The following is a 14,568-nucleotide window of genomic DNA, read 5'->3' as shown; positions in this document are numbered from 1 at the left end:
ATGCATGGTAGCCCAAACGGATCTTTCAGGCAGTGTTTGTTGAGATCTATGTAGTCAACACACATGCGCCACTCGTCCGTATTCTTTTTCTGTACTAGAACTGGGTTTGCTAGCCAATCTGGATGGAGGATTTCTCTAATGAATCCAGCTGCCATTAGTTTTGTGATTTCTTTTTTGATTGTTGCCTTCTTGTCGGGTGAGAATCATCGTAGTCATTACTTTATAGGCTTGGAGCCTTCATTGATATCAATTCTATGCTCAGCTAACTCTCTTGGAACCCCTAACATGTCGGTCGGCTTCCAAGCGAAGATAATCTTTGTTGTCCCAAAGAAAGTTGGTGAGCGCAAGTTCCTATTTTGCCGGGAGGTGGGCGCTGATGGTTGCCGTTTTGGAGGGATCACTGGTGCCCAGGTCGATTTGCTTGATGTCGGCTTCTTTTGGTGGTGCTAGGATGCTAGGCTTTTTAGCCGGTATCTCTAGCTCTTCTGGGCTCATTTCTGCTGCAACAGTGGCTATTTCTTTTCTTCCATCGGCGGCCTGTGCTTTTGCTGCAATTTGGATTGCCTGAACGTTGTAGTCAAAAGCGCGCTTCAAATCAGTCCAAAGAGAAAGGCCACTATTAGGCCCTGGCATCTTAAGCAATAGGTATGGATAGTGCGGTATCGCCATGGATTTTGCTAGTGCTGGGCGCCCAAGGATTGCATGATATGATGAATCGAAGTCCGCAACTTCAAACTTGATGAACTCTATACGGTAGTTCGAGGGAGTCCCGAAAGTAACTGGTAGAGTGATTTGTCCAAGTGGCATTGCTGCCTTGCCGGGTACTATGCCATAAAAAGGCATGCTTGTTGGTGTAATCATCCTGGTGAGTTGTAGTCCTATCTTCCTTAAGGTTTCCGAAAAAATGATGTTTGAGTCCGGCTCCCCCGTCGATTAGTACTTTCGTGACAGTCATACTGGCAATAGTTGGATCTAGAACCAGTGGGTAATGGTCTGCATTTCCTACGCTAGTCCATTGGTCTTCTCTTGAGAATTGGATTGGATATTGTAACCAGTTGAGATATCTTGGGGTAGCCAGTTCTGCTGCCATGATGGTTCGCAACGCTAGCTTTTCTTGATGTTTGCTTCTGGAATCTGGGACCCCGGCAAAGATTACCGCTACTGTCCCCCTGGATTTTTGGAATTCCTTGTCTTCGTGGTTGTCTTATTCTTTTCTCTGATTGCCTTCTTTGGTATTTTCCTTACTATCCTTTCTTGTGTATTGATCTTTGAAGGTGTAGCAATCTTCGATGGTGTGATTTCCTTTGGGGTGCAAGACGCAATGCATGTTTTCAATGTCGTCATACCTCCTAGGCTTAGAAAACTTTCTTGATTTGTTAGTGACTGCTACGGTGTTGTCTGGTCCACGTTTTCTTTCCTGATGTCTGTTGTTTCAAAGATTTTGCTTGTCTGGGTTGTCTCGGTTGTTTCTATCTGGGAATCTTTCTTGTGTCTTTTCCTCTACAGTAATCATCTTTTCCACTGTTCGTCTAAATTCTTCATTGTTTCTTGGGTTTTCTTTGCAGAAGTCTTGAAATTGCCACCTAGCCATGATTCCATGAGAGAAAGCTTCAATTACTTCTCTTTGGGTGATGTCATGTACTTGAGATCGTAGTTCGCCAAATCATCGATAGTAATTTCTGAGACTTTCGCCTTCTTTCTGCTTGAGTCCTTTGAAAGCTCTAGTTTGGTTTCGGTTAATTGATGAAACCCTAAGTGCTAACCTAGTTTATCAAGATGATCATGAGATAGGTAGCACTACTCCAAGTGATGAAGCAATGACGAAGATCATGACATTGGTGATGATCAAATGCTTGAACTTGGAAAAGAAGAAAGAGAAAAACAAAAGGCTCAAGGCAAAGGTATAAAATGTAGGAGCCATTTTATTTTAGTGATCAAGACACTTAGTGAGTGTGATCACATTTAGGATAGATAGCCATACTATTAAGAGGAGTGAAACTCGTATCGAAATGCAGTTATCAAAGTGCCACTAGATGCTCTAATTCATTGCATATGCATTTAGGATCTAGTGGAGTGCTAACACCCTTGAAAACATTTGTGAAAATATACTAACACATGTGCACATGGTGATACACTTGGTGGTTGGCACATTTGAGCAAGGGTAAGATACTTCACCGGCGGAGTGTCTGCCCGTAGAGTGCGGATAGTCCGACGGTGCCACCAGCGCCCTAGATAGAAAAGTTGGAGGTCACTGTAAGTGACTGGACGCTGGATCTAAATTGACCGGACACTGGAAGTCTAGGTCCGGTCGAACTAACGGGTCAGCACAGTATCTAGGGTTTTGCACCGGACGCTGAGGTGTGTCCGGTCGAGATGGACCGGACGTGTCCGGTCGAAGAAAACCTGGTTTGGAACCTTACTGTAAACGACCGGACACTGGGGGTCCAGCGTTCGGTCATTTGTGCCAGAGCGTCCGGTCGCTACTTAGCCATTGCGATCAGGTGGTTCCTGTTGAATGGACAATGACACGTGGCTTACATCAGTTGACCGGACGCTGGGTCTAGAGTCCGGTCAGTCTGACCGGAGCGTCCGGTCAGCCCGCGTTGTGCACAGTGAAGGGGTACAATGGCTCTATTTGATGGGGGCTTCTATTTAAAGCCCCAAGGCCAGCTCAAGCTAAAACTCTTGCACATTTTCATTGACATAGCAACCTTGTGAGCTTAGCCAAAGCCCTCCCACTTATCTCCATCATTGATCCATCATCATTGTGAGATTGGGAGAGAATCCAAGTGCATTGCTTAAGTGATTGCATCTAGAGGCACTTGGTATTCGTGTTGTGCTGCAGATTTTGCTTGTTTCTCTTGGTGGTTGCCACCACCTAGACGGTTGGAGCAGTGGTGGAGGATTGGCACGAGTTGGTGATTGTTCGTGGCCATCTCCGGTGATTGTAAGGGGAGTTGTACCTTCCCCAGCGGAGTGCCGAAAGGTAACTCTAGTAAATTGCTCGTGTCATTGAGTTACCTCACTTGTGGGTTGGTTCTTGCAGTGTCCTATCATGTGGACAAGGTTTGGGAAACACCTCTTAGCCACTGAACCACCAAGTGTTGGTCGACACAATGGGGACTAGCGTGTTGGCAAGCACGTGAACCTCGGGAGAAAAATCGGTTGTTTCTTGTCATTTGCATTCTCCCGGTGGTTGGCTTAATCTTCATCTTGTGATTGGTTCATCCCCTACATGGCCGTATAATCACCCTACTCACTTATTTACATTCTTGCAAACTAGTTAATACAAGCTCTTTAGTGTAATTAGAATTGAGAGCTTGCTTTATTATTTACATTCATCTAGTTGAGCTCTTTAGAGTAGCAAGATTGAGAGCTCTTAGTGAGTAGTTACATAGCAAGTTTGGATGCCTAAGTAATCATTGCAACTAGAATTGTTGGATAGGTGGCTTGCAACCCTTGTAGAGCTAGAGCAAGTTTGCATTACGCTATTTGTCATACTAATCAAATTGCTCTAGTTGATTTGTAGATTTTTAAATAGACTATTCACCCCCCTCTAGCCATATTAGGACCTTTCAAGTGGTATCAAAGCTGTGGTCACCGTTTGATTGAAGGCTTAACAACCTCGGTGTCAAATTATGGCTCAAGTTGTGTTCAACCATGTGGGGGGCAAACCACAGTTCTTTAATGGCACATGCTATGGTTATTGGAAGAGAAAGATGAGGATGTATCTTGGTTCAATCAATGATCAAGTATGGGAAGTGACCAAGAATGACTATGCTATCATTGATCCCGATGATCCAACCAATCAAGATAAGATCAACAAGCAATGCAATACAATGGCTCTCAACACCATATACAATGCCATTGATTCCAAGGTGTTTGAGCAAATCAAGGATTGTGAAAGAGCAAATGAGGTGTGGAAGAGATTGGAGGAAACATATGAGGGCACACCGGCGGTGAAGAGTGCCAAGTTGTACATCCTTAAGGACAAGTTGACAAGTTTCAAGATGAAGGATGATGAGAGCATTCCAGAGATGTTCCATCAATTACAAGTCATTGTCAACGACTTGAAGGTATTGGGAGAGAAGATCAAGGATGATGATGTCTCCCATCGATTCTTGATGTGCTTACCTCCAAGATTTGAGATGTTAAGATTGCTCATCATAAGAGGAGGATTGAAGGACATTACCCACAACTAAGTACTAGGTGATGTCATGACACAAGAGACATACCGTGTGGAAAGGGAGGGGGATGACAAGGATGACAAGAAGGAAGAAGAGGACAAGAAGAAGAAGAAGAAGAAGAAGAGTATAGCATTCAAGGCTAGCTCATCATCATCTAAGAACAAGGGCAAGTCCAAGAAAGAATCAAGTGACGATGATGATCTTAGTGACATTGATGATGAAGCCATGGCCCTATTTGTACGCAAGATGGGCAAATTCATGAAAAAGAAGGGCTATGGTGCAAGAAAGAGAAGAGATCACACCAAGAGCAAAGAATATATGAGAAGATGTTACAATTGCAAGAGCCCCGATCATGTTGTAGCAAATTATCCCTACAATAGTGATAATAATGAAGATGAGAAGAAGAAGCACAAGAAAGATAAGAATGAAAAGAAGGAAAAGAAGGAGAAGAGAATGACCTTCCAAAAGAAGAAGGGTGGAGGTTATGTGGTCACATGGGATAGTGATGGATCTTCGGATAGTAATAGCTCTAGTGATGATGACAAGAAATCTATCAAGAGAGCACTAGCAAGCATCGCCATCAACAAGAAGCTCTCCATCTTCGACACTCCATCGACATGTCTCATAGCAAAGCCTACCAAGGTAAAATATGATGAGAGTGATGATGATGAATGTGAAAGTGACTCTTGTAGGAATGATAATGATGATGATGAGGAGGAGGAGGAGTACTCCAAGGAGGAGCTCTTGGACATATGTGAGCAAGTGCACGCTTGCAATGAGATGAAGAGAAAGGAGTGCAAAGAATTGCGCAAGAAAGTAAAATTTCTTGAGCAATCCTTTGATGAGCTCAATGCCACTCATGAGGGGCTAATGGATGCCCATGAGAAGCTTAGCAAAGCTCACTCTAAGCTTGAAAAGGCTCACTCCTCTCTCATTGAGCAAGTCAAGAAGGAGGAAGCCAAGAAGGAGCAAGTGATAGTAACATGTGATGTGGGACTAACATGTGATCTTATTGATGAATCTTTTCATGAACCCATTATTGTTGCTTCTACTAACACTTCTTGTAGCACAACCATTACCACTCCACCTATGAATGATACATCACTAATGGTGGAAAATAAAACCCTCAAGAAGGAGGTGAATGAGCTCACTCGTGCCTTAGGCAATGCCTATGGTGGAGATGCCCGCTTGCTAAAGTGCTTGGGTAGCAAAAGGTTTTCTCTCAACAAAGAGGGATTAGGCTATACCCCTAAGAAAGGCAAGGTAGCCTTTGTCACTCCCAAAGTTAGCTTTGTGAAGGGCAATGGTCAGTTTTGCAATAGATGCAAGCAAGTTGGGCATATAGAGCAAAATTGCAAGACTAACAAGAACAAGCTACCTAATGTATCCTCAATCAAATTTGATTCTTGTTACATGCTTTATAAGGGTGCCAATGGTGTGAATGCTAAGTTCATTGGTACACCAATTATGGGCCCAAAGAAGAAGGCCATTTAGGTACCAAAGTCCTTGGTGACTAACCTACAAGGACCCAAGCAAGTTTGGGTACCTAAAAAGAATTGATCTGCTTTTATAGGTAAATTATAAAGCCAGAGAAAGGCATTGGGTGCTTTATAGTGGGTGCACACAACACATGACTAGTGACTCAAGAATGTTCAATTCAATCAATGAAAGCAAGAACAATGGGATTGATAGTATCACATTTGGTGACAATAGCAAAGGCAAGGTCAAAGGGCTTGGTAAGATTGCAATATCCAATAATTTGAGCATTTCCAATGTGCTACTAGTAGAGAGCTTGAACTTCAACCTATTGTCGGTAGCTCAATTGTGTGATATTGGTTTCAAGTGCATATTTGGTGTGGATGATGTAGAGATCATAAGTGTATATGGCTCTAACTTGATATTCAAAGGATTTAGATATGAGAATCTATACTTAGTTGATTTCAATGATAGAGAAGCTCAATTGTCAACATGTTTGATCACTAAGTCTAGCATGGGTTGTTTATGACATAGAAGGCTTGGTCATGTTGGAATGAAACAATTGAATAAGTTGATTAAACATGACTTAGTTAGAGGCTTAAAAGATGTCACATTTGAGAAGGACAAACTATGTAGTGCATGTCAAGCCGGAAAGCAAGTTGGTAATACACATCCTAAGAAGAGCATAATGAGCACATCTAAGGCATTTGAGTTGATGCACATGGACTTGTTTGGACCAACTACATACACTAGCATTGGTGGAAACAAATATGGATTTGTGATTGTAGATGATTTCACTAGATACACATGGGTATTCTTTCTTGTTGACAAGAGTGATGTGTTTGCAACATTCAAATCATTTGTCAAAGGTATTCACAATGAGTTTGAAACAACAATCAAGAAAGTTAGAAGTGACAATAGAAGTGAGTTCAAGAACACTAGAATTGATGAGTTATGTGATGAATTTGGAATTAGACATCAATTCTCGGCCAAGTATACTCCTCAATCAAATGGGCTAGTTAAAAGAAAGAATAGAACCTTGATTGATATGGCAAGATCAATGTTGAGTGAGTACAATGTGAGTCATTCATTTTGGGCCGAAGCAATCAACACGGCTTGCTACTATAGCAACCGACTCTATTGTCACCCCATGATGGAAAAGACACCTTATGAGCTATTGAATGGAAGAAAGCCCAACATAGCATACTTTCGAGTTTTTGGTTGTAAATGTTATATATTGAAGAAAGGCACTAGATTAAGTAAGTTTGAAAAGAAATGTGATGAAGGTTTCTTGCTTGGTTACTCCACTACTGGCAAGGCTTATAGAGTTTGGCATTTGGCTAGTGGTACTCTTGAGGAGGTTCATGATATGGAATTTGACGAAACAAATGGTTCCCAAGAGGAAGATGAGAATCTAGATGATGTAAGAGGCACTCAATTGGTAAATGCAATGAAGAACATAGACATTGGTGAGTTAAGGCCTAGAGAGGTGATTGATGTTGAAGATGACAAGAACCAAGTGCTCTCTAACTCAAATGTGCAAGCTAGTGGTTCTTATGATCAAATCCAAGCAAGCACTAGTAATGGCAATGTACAAGATCAACAAATGGCTAGTTCATCATCTCAACCAAGTGATCAATCAAATGCTAGCAATCAAGTGCAAGTGCTTCAACCAACCAATGTTGTAAGAGATCATCCATTGGACACTATCATTGGTGATATTTCAAGAGGTGTGCAAACAAGATCAAGATTGGCCTCATTTTATGAGCATTTCTCATTTGTGTCATCCATTGAACCTAAGAAGATAGATAAAGCTTTGAGGGATGTTGATTGGATCAATGCTATGCATGAAGAGCTAAACAACTTTACAAGAAACCAAGTATAGGATTTAGTTGAGAGGCCTAAGGATCATAATGTGATTGGAACTAAGTGGGTCTTTTGAAACAAGCAAGATCAAGATGGGATATTAATAAGGAACAAAGCAAGATTAGTGGCTCAAGGTTACACTCAAGTTGAAGGTCTTGACTTTGGAGAAATATATGCCCCGATTGCAAGATTGGAAGCAATTAGGATCTTGCTAGCTTATGCTTGTGCCCACAACATCAAGTTGTACCAAATGGATGTGAAAAGTGCATTTCTAAATGGGTACATCAATGAGCTTGTGTATGTTGAGCAACCTTCTGGTTTTGAAGATGAGAAGAAACCGAACCATGTCTACAAGTTGAGAAAGGCTTTGTATGGATTGAAGCAAGCACCTAGAGCATGGTATGAGAGATTGAGGGATTTCCTACTCTCTAAGGGATTCAAGATGGGAAAGGTTGACACCACTCTCTTCACCAAGAAGCTTGGAAATGGCTTGTTTGTAATGCAAATCTATGTTGATGATATCATCTTTAGATCAACAAATCAAGAATTTTGTGAGGAGTTTGGCAAGATGATGGCAAGTGAGTTTGAGATGTCTATGATTGGAGAACTTAGTTACTTCCTTGGTCTTCAAATCAAGCAAATGAAGAATGGCACATTTGTGAGTCAAGGCAAGTATATCAAGGACATGATCAAGAAGTTTGAAATGGATGAGAGTAAAGCTATTAGTACACCAATGGGGACAAGTGGAAGCTTAGATAGTGATGCTAGTGGCAACATGGTGGATCAAAAGATGTATCGGACTATGATCGGAAGTCTACTCTATGTGACCGCATCAAGGCCGGATGTGATGTTTAGTGTATGCATGTGTGCTAGATTTCAAGCCTCACCAAGAGAAAGTCATTTGAAGGCAACTAAAAGAATATTGAGATATTTAAAGCATACACAACATGTTGGATTATGGTATCCCAAAGGAGCAAGATTTGAGTTGATTGGATATTCGGATTCCGATTATGCGGGATGCAAAGTTGAGAGAAAGAGCACATCGGGCACATATCAACTATTGGGAAGATCACTTGTATCTTGGTCATCAAAGAAGCAAAATAGTGTAGCACTTTCAACCACCGAAGCGGAGTACATTTTGGCTGGTAGTTGTTGTGCTCAATTACTTTGGATGAAGGCTACCTTGAGTGACTTTGGAATCAAGTTCAAGCAAGTGTCATTGCTATGTGACAATGAAAGTGCCGTAAAGCTCACCAACAACCCGGTTCAACACTCAAGAACAAAGCATATAGATGTTCGTCATCACTTCATAAGAGATCACCAACAAAAAGGGGACATTTGCATAGAGAGTGTGGACACCGAAGATCAACTTGCCGATATATTCACCAAGCCACTTGATGAGAAGAGGTTTTGCAAGCTAAGGAATGAATTGAACATACTTGACTTCTCCAATATGTGTTGATGCATCCCCATTATATGACATGCCTCTCCTTCGAGCAAAGCAAGGTAAAGTTGATTGACATGTCATCCATCCATTGCTAAGGACTTGTTTAGTACATCTAGTCATTCCTATCATGTTCTAGGCTCATTCATGAAAATCAAATGAATTTGATGCTTGTATGGTACTACTATTGCTTGTATGTTTGAAATGATCTAGTGGTAGCATATGACATGTTTGTGGGCTTGTAAAACTAGTGTTTGATTTAGAAAATGAGCTATAAGTGTTTAACTCAACATAGTACAAGATAACCCTTATTTGGAGGTGTGAAGAAGCTTGTCCTTGGATCAAACCGAGTTAAATATCTTTTGCAAGTAATCTAGATTGAACCAAATTAGGAAAATGATCCTTATTTCACATGGTTTCACCCTAACCTACCTATAATTTGAGCTCACCTTTTGTGCTAATTGTTGACAAAGGGGGAGAGAAACAAAGACATGAGTGATAGGGGAGAGATATGATAAAGGAAAATGATCAATTAAAATTTTGATCACACAAGTAGGGGGAGCAAGCTCATAAACTTGTATGATGCATTTGAATGAACATTTCATATATTTGATTGCATGATACAAGTTCTTAATTTCAATATCCATGCTTGTGTGGTGTATGCTAGTTATAGGTTTGAATGATGAAATGAAAAACTAGCATGCATAGGCTAAGTAACTAGACTCATGCTCACATTATAAAAATTAGACCCTTGCTTTTAATGTTGATCTCATGGGGTATTCTAGTTTTTGTGTATGTCTAGTTACTAATGATGCTAAAGATGGTATATTGGTGCACTCTGATTGGTATCACGCTTCAAAGGTCCATCTCTTATACCTTAGCATCATTTGGTAGAAATTGTCTCCTATATTTCCTATCTAAGCATATATGCAAGCTACAATCCAAACTCTTAGCACATATGTAGGGGGAGCAATTACTACCATTTGGAGTTCATGAAACTTGTCCATATCCTTTACACATGGTAAATATGCTTGGGCAAGCAACATGGATTCAAATAAACTTTAATTCATATCTTTGTATAAGGGTTGTCATCAATTACTAAAAAGGGGGAGATTGAAAGCTCTAGTTTGGTTTTGGTTAATTGATGAAACCCTAAGTGCTAACCTAGTTTATCAAGATAATCATGAGATAGGTAGCACTACTCCAAGTGATGAAGCAATGACGAAGATCATGACATTGGTGATGATCAAATGCTTGAACTTGGAAAAGAAGAAAGAGAAAAACAAAAGGATCAAGGCAAAGGTATAAAATATAGGAGCCATTTTGTTTTAGTGATCAAGACACTTAGTGAGTGTGATCACATTTAGGATAGATAGTCATACTATTAAGAGGAGTGAAACTCGTATTGAAATGCGGTTATCAAAGTGCCACTAGATGCTCTAATTCATTGCATATGCATTTAGGATCTAGTGGAGTGCTAACACCCTTGAAAACATTTGTGAAAATATGCTAACACATGTGCACAAGGTGATACACTTGGTGGTTGGCACATTTGAGCAAGGGTAAGATACTTCACCGGCAGAGTGTCTGCCCATAGAGTGCGGATAGTCTGACGGTGCCACTAGCGCCCTAGATAGAAAAGTTGGAGGTCACTGTAAGTGACCGGACGCTGTATCTAAATTGACCGGACGCTGGAAGTCTAGGTCCGGTCGAACTAACGGGTCAGCACAGTATCTAGGGTTTTGCAACAGACGCTGAGGTGTGTCTGGTCGAGATGGACCGGACGTGTCCGGTCGAAGAAAACCTGGTTTGGAACCTTACTGTAAACGATCGGACGCTGGGGGTCCAGCGTCCAGTCACTTGTGCCGGAGCGTCCGGTCGTTACTTAGCCATTGCGATCAGGTGGTTCCTATTGAATGGACAATGACATGTGGCTTACATTGGTTGATCGGACGCTGGGTCTAGAGTCCGGTCAGTCTGACCGGAGCGTCCGGTCAGCCCATGTTGTGCCCAGTGAAGGGGTACAACGGCTCTATTTGATGGGGGCTTCTATTTAAAGCCCCATGGCCAGCTCAAGCTAAAACTCTTGCACATTTTCATTAACATAGCAACCTTGTGAGCTTAGCCAAAGCCCTCCCACTCATCTCCATCATTGATCCATCATCATTGTGAGATTGGGAGAGAATCCAAGTGCATTACTTGAGTGATTGCATCTAGAGGCACTTGGTATTCATGTTGCGCTGCGGATTTCGCTTGTTTCTCTTAGTGGTTGCCACCACCTAGACGGTTAGAGCAGTGGTGGAGGATTGGCATGAGTTGGTGATTGTTCATGGCCATCTCCGGTGATTGTAAGGGGAGTTGTACCTTCCCCGGCGGAGTGCCGAAAGGTAACTCTAGTAAATTGCTCGTGTTATTGAGTTACCTCACTTGTGGGTCGGTTCTTATGGTGTCTTATCGTGTGGACAAGGTTTGTGAAACACCTCTTAGCCACCGAACCACCAAGTGTTGGTCGACACAACAGGGACTAGCGTGTTGGCAAGCACGTGAACCTCGGGAGAAAAATCGGTTGTTTCTTGTCATTTGCATTCTCCCGGTGGTTGGCTTAATCTTCATCTTGTGATTGGTTCATCCCGTACACGGTGGTATAATCACCCTACTCACTTATTTATATTCTTGCAAACTAGTTGATACAAGCTCTTTAGTGTAATTAGAATTGAGAGCTTGCTTTATTATTTATATTTATCTAGTTGAGCTCTTTAGAGTAGCAAGATTGAGAGCTCTTAGTGAGTAGTTACATATCAAGTTTGGGTGCCTAAGTAATCATTGCAACTAGAATTGTTGGATAGGTGGCTTGCAACCCTTGTAGAGCTAGAGCAAGTTTGCATTACGCTATTTGTCATACTAATCAAATTGCTCTAGTTGATTTATATATTTTTAAATAGGCTATTCACCCCCCTCTAGCCATATTAGGACATTTCATCCTTTTAACTCTGCGTGGGTAATTGGGTGTGTAATGATACCCGCAAAATTTTCACAGAAAGCTCTTTGCAAGTCCTCCCAATTTCTGATTGATCCTGGATTCAATTTGTCAAACCATTGAAGTGGCATGGTTTCTAGGGCCATGGGAAAGAACAAGGTCTTGATGTCATTGTCTCCTCCGGCCAATTCAATTGATTGTGAGTAAATCCTGAGCCATTGCTTTGGTTTGGTCGTGCCATTATACTTGGAATGGTTGGACGGCTTGAACTTGTGAGGCAGTCATATTGAAGCAAGTCTATTTGCAAAATAGGGGAATCTATCGTGCGTTCTGGCTTCTGTGTATTTTGATTCAGCGCCCCCTTCTTGGCAACTATTGTCTTGGTGAGAGTAGTTTTGCGTGGCTGTCCGAGTAGGTGCTTTGCTTCTGGCCTTTCTTGGTTGTTTGACTCGGTCGTTCTGACTATGATTTCTTCTACTTTCTCTGTTGTGACTTCCACTTGGTCCAAGTCTCTCGAAAGTGGACTTCCTTTGATTTTGATCTTCCTACTCATGAGATGTTGACCTATCAGGTAGTCTTGAGCGGGCCCTTCCATCGTGCGTCCTTAGGACTGTTGATCGGAGGAAGTCCCACAGCTGTTCTGGTTTTTCATTGGGATGTGAAGTCGTCCTGAGTTCTTCTAGTGCTTCTCAGATCTTATCGTAGGGTGTATTCACTGCTCATCCTTCTTCGACCTCTCGCTCTAATTTTCTTCTATTGTACTCGGCTAGGTCTGACTCATATTTTATCCAAGCTTCCTTTCGCTGCTTAGCACGACGTTGACGTCCTTGTTTCAATTTGTTCTTTCTCTCTCTGGCTTGCCTCTGACTCTCAGTCTCACCATCGTGCCCCTGGGTAAATGGTGATATGTTGGACTCAGATTCATCTGAAGACCTGACGTTGGGCGCTTCTGGGGGACCAATGGTGATAGAGGACGACGAATCATGAATACTTCTTGAGCGTGAGTTGTTCTGTCATCAGCATTGGTTTCTGTACTGTTAGAATTGTTGATAACTTCGGTAGAGGCTTCTAGGTCATAGACCGAGTCTCCTTCTTGGTAGGGTAGAATTGTTGCTGTCGCATTGTCGACTAGTTGGGTGCCGCTATCCTCAGGAACGGAACCTGGCCAGTGGACGATGCAGTCTTGGGATGTTATAGTTAAGACGAGACCTTCCTGGGCTCCCTTCAGTGGCATTCTAAGCACCGGATTGGTGGATCCTTTGGGCCGTGTCTAATAAGATGTTGCCATGTTGTGGAGTCCGAACGGAAGATGACCCAACTTCTTTAGAGTACTCTGAGTGTACTCCGAGTTGTATTCTTGATAGGTTGATGTCGTGTTCCAGAGCCTTGTCGGAAAAGAACTCGGTTTTCCGAAAGAACTCGGATAAGACTCTGTCTCGGAAGCAAAACTTGAGTTTGAATCGGATGCGTGAAGCTACGAAATCTGAGTTGGATCGGACATCGCGAGCTGCGAGAATCTTCCAGCAAGTTGATCTGTCGTTGTCGCCAAAATGGAAAGGTCTTGATGATGATCCGAATCTTCGAGGAGATGGCCTTAGAGCTTGCCATTGTCACCTGCCTCGTAGATCCATGAACCGAAGATGAAGGTTGACCCTGTCGAGAAGATCATGTTGTCGAGGTCCATCGAGCTCTCGGATGCAAAGTCGCCGAAAGCCCCTACCTGGCGTGCCAGCTGTCGATGTTTCACCACCGATAGCCTGCCACGGGGGTCCCTGGGGCAGTATGTTCGGGCTTCAGTGTATGCGGAACTCGATGGTTAACGCAAGAGACAGTCGATTTATCCTGGTTGTCTAGATGTATTTTAGAAAACTTTGTACAACAAAAAAAATATGGATACAACTAGCATGAATGCCTTCTACATTAATGTATGTTGTATTCATCAATGTTTAGATGTGTTTTAAAAACTTCGCACAACCAAAAAATATGTTGCATTCATGAACGTCTAGTAGAATGAATGTCTAGATGTGTTTTCAAAACTTTGCACAACAAATGTCACATTCATGGTTTTCTAGTTCACTAGTTGCATCTCGTGTTCATGTTGTGATAAGTTTCCAACACATTTAGACATCAATCAAAATGTTTTGGGAAATTTCTATTTTCCTAGAGCAAAATATAATTTTTGTAAGCTTCTAGAGATATTTTCACGGGCTCTAAATATTGTATTTGGGTTTCTTGTGTTACAATCTATCTTTAGGATTTTTGTCGGTTTAGAAGTTTAGAGATAGTTTTTATGGTTTAGAGCAACTTCAAGAGTCTCTTTATATCTTTTATATCTTTTATAGTAGATAGGAATAGAGATCTTTGTGAGAAAATACCCCCCGACAACTTTTTTTTAAATTAAATATCAAAATATAGACATCCTATATTTCGGATTTCTTGTTAGCAAAGATAGAGAGCGAGGTTGAGTCTCTAAAGTACGGACACGATAGTAGTTGTGGGAGAGTGAAAAGATATAGAGAGCTATTTTTATTCAAATGAATATCCAAATGATGATTTGGGAAGTGAGTTTGGAGATGCTCTTAGCCGTTTAAGAATTTTATCGGATGTTTACTGGACTT

The sequence above is a fragment of the Miscanthus floridulus genome, chromosome 13, assembly GCF_019320115.1.
Source record: "Miscanthus floridulus cultivar M001 chromosome 13, ASM1932011v1, whole genome shotgun sequence".
NCBI classification, from domain to species: Eukaryota; Viridiplantae; Streptophyta; class Magnoliopsida; order Poales; family Poaceae; genus Miscanthus; species Miscanthus floridulus.
Note: the sequence above shows the minus strand (reverse complement) of the source record.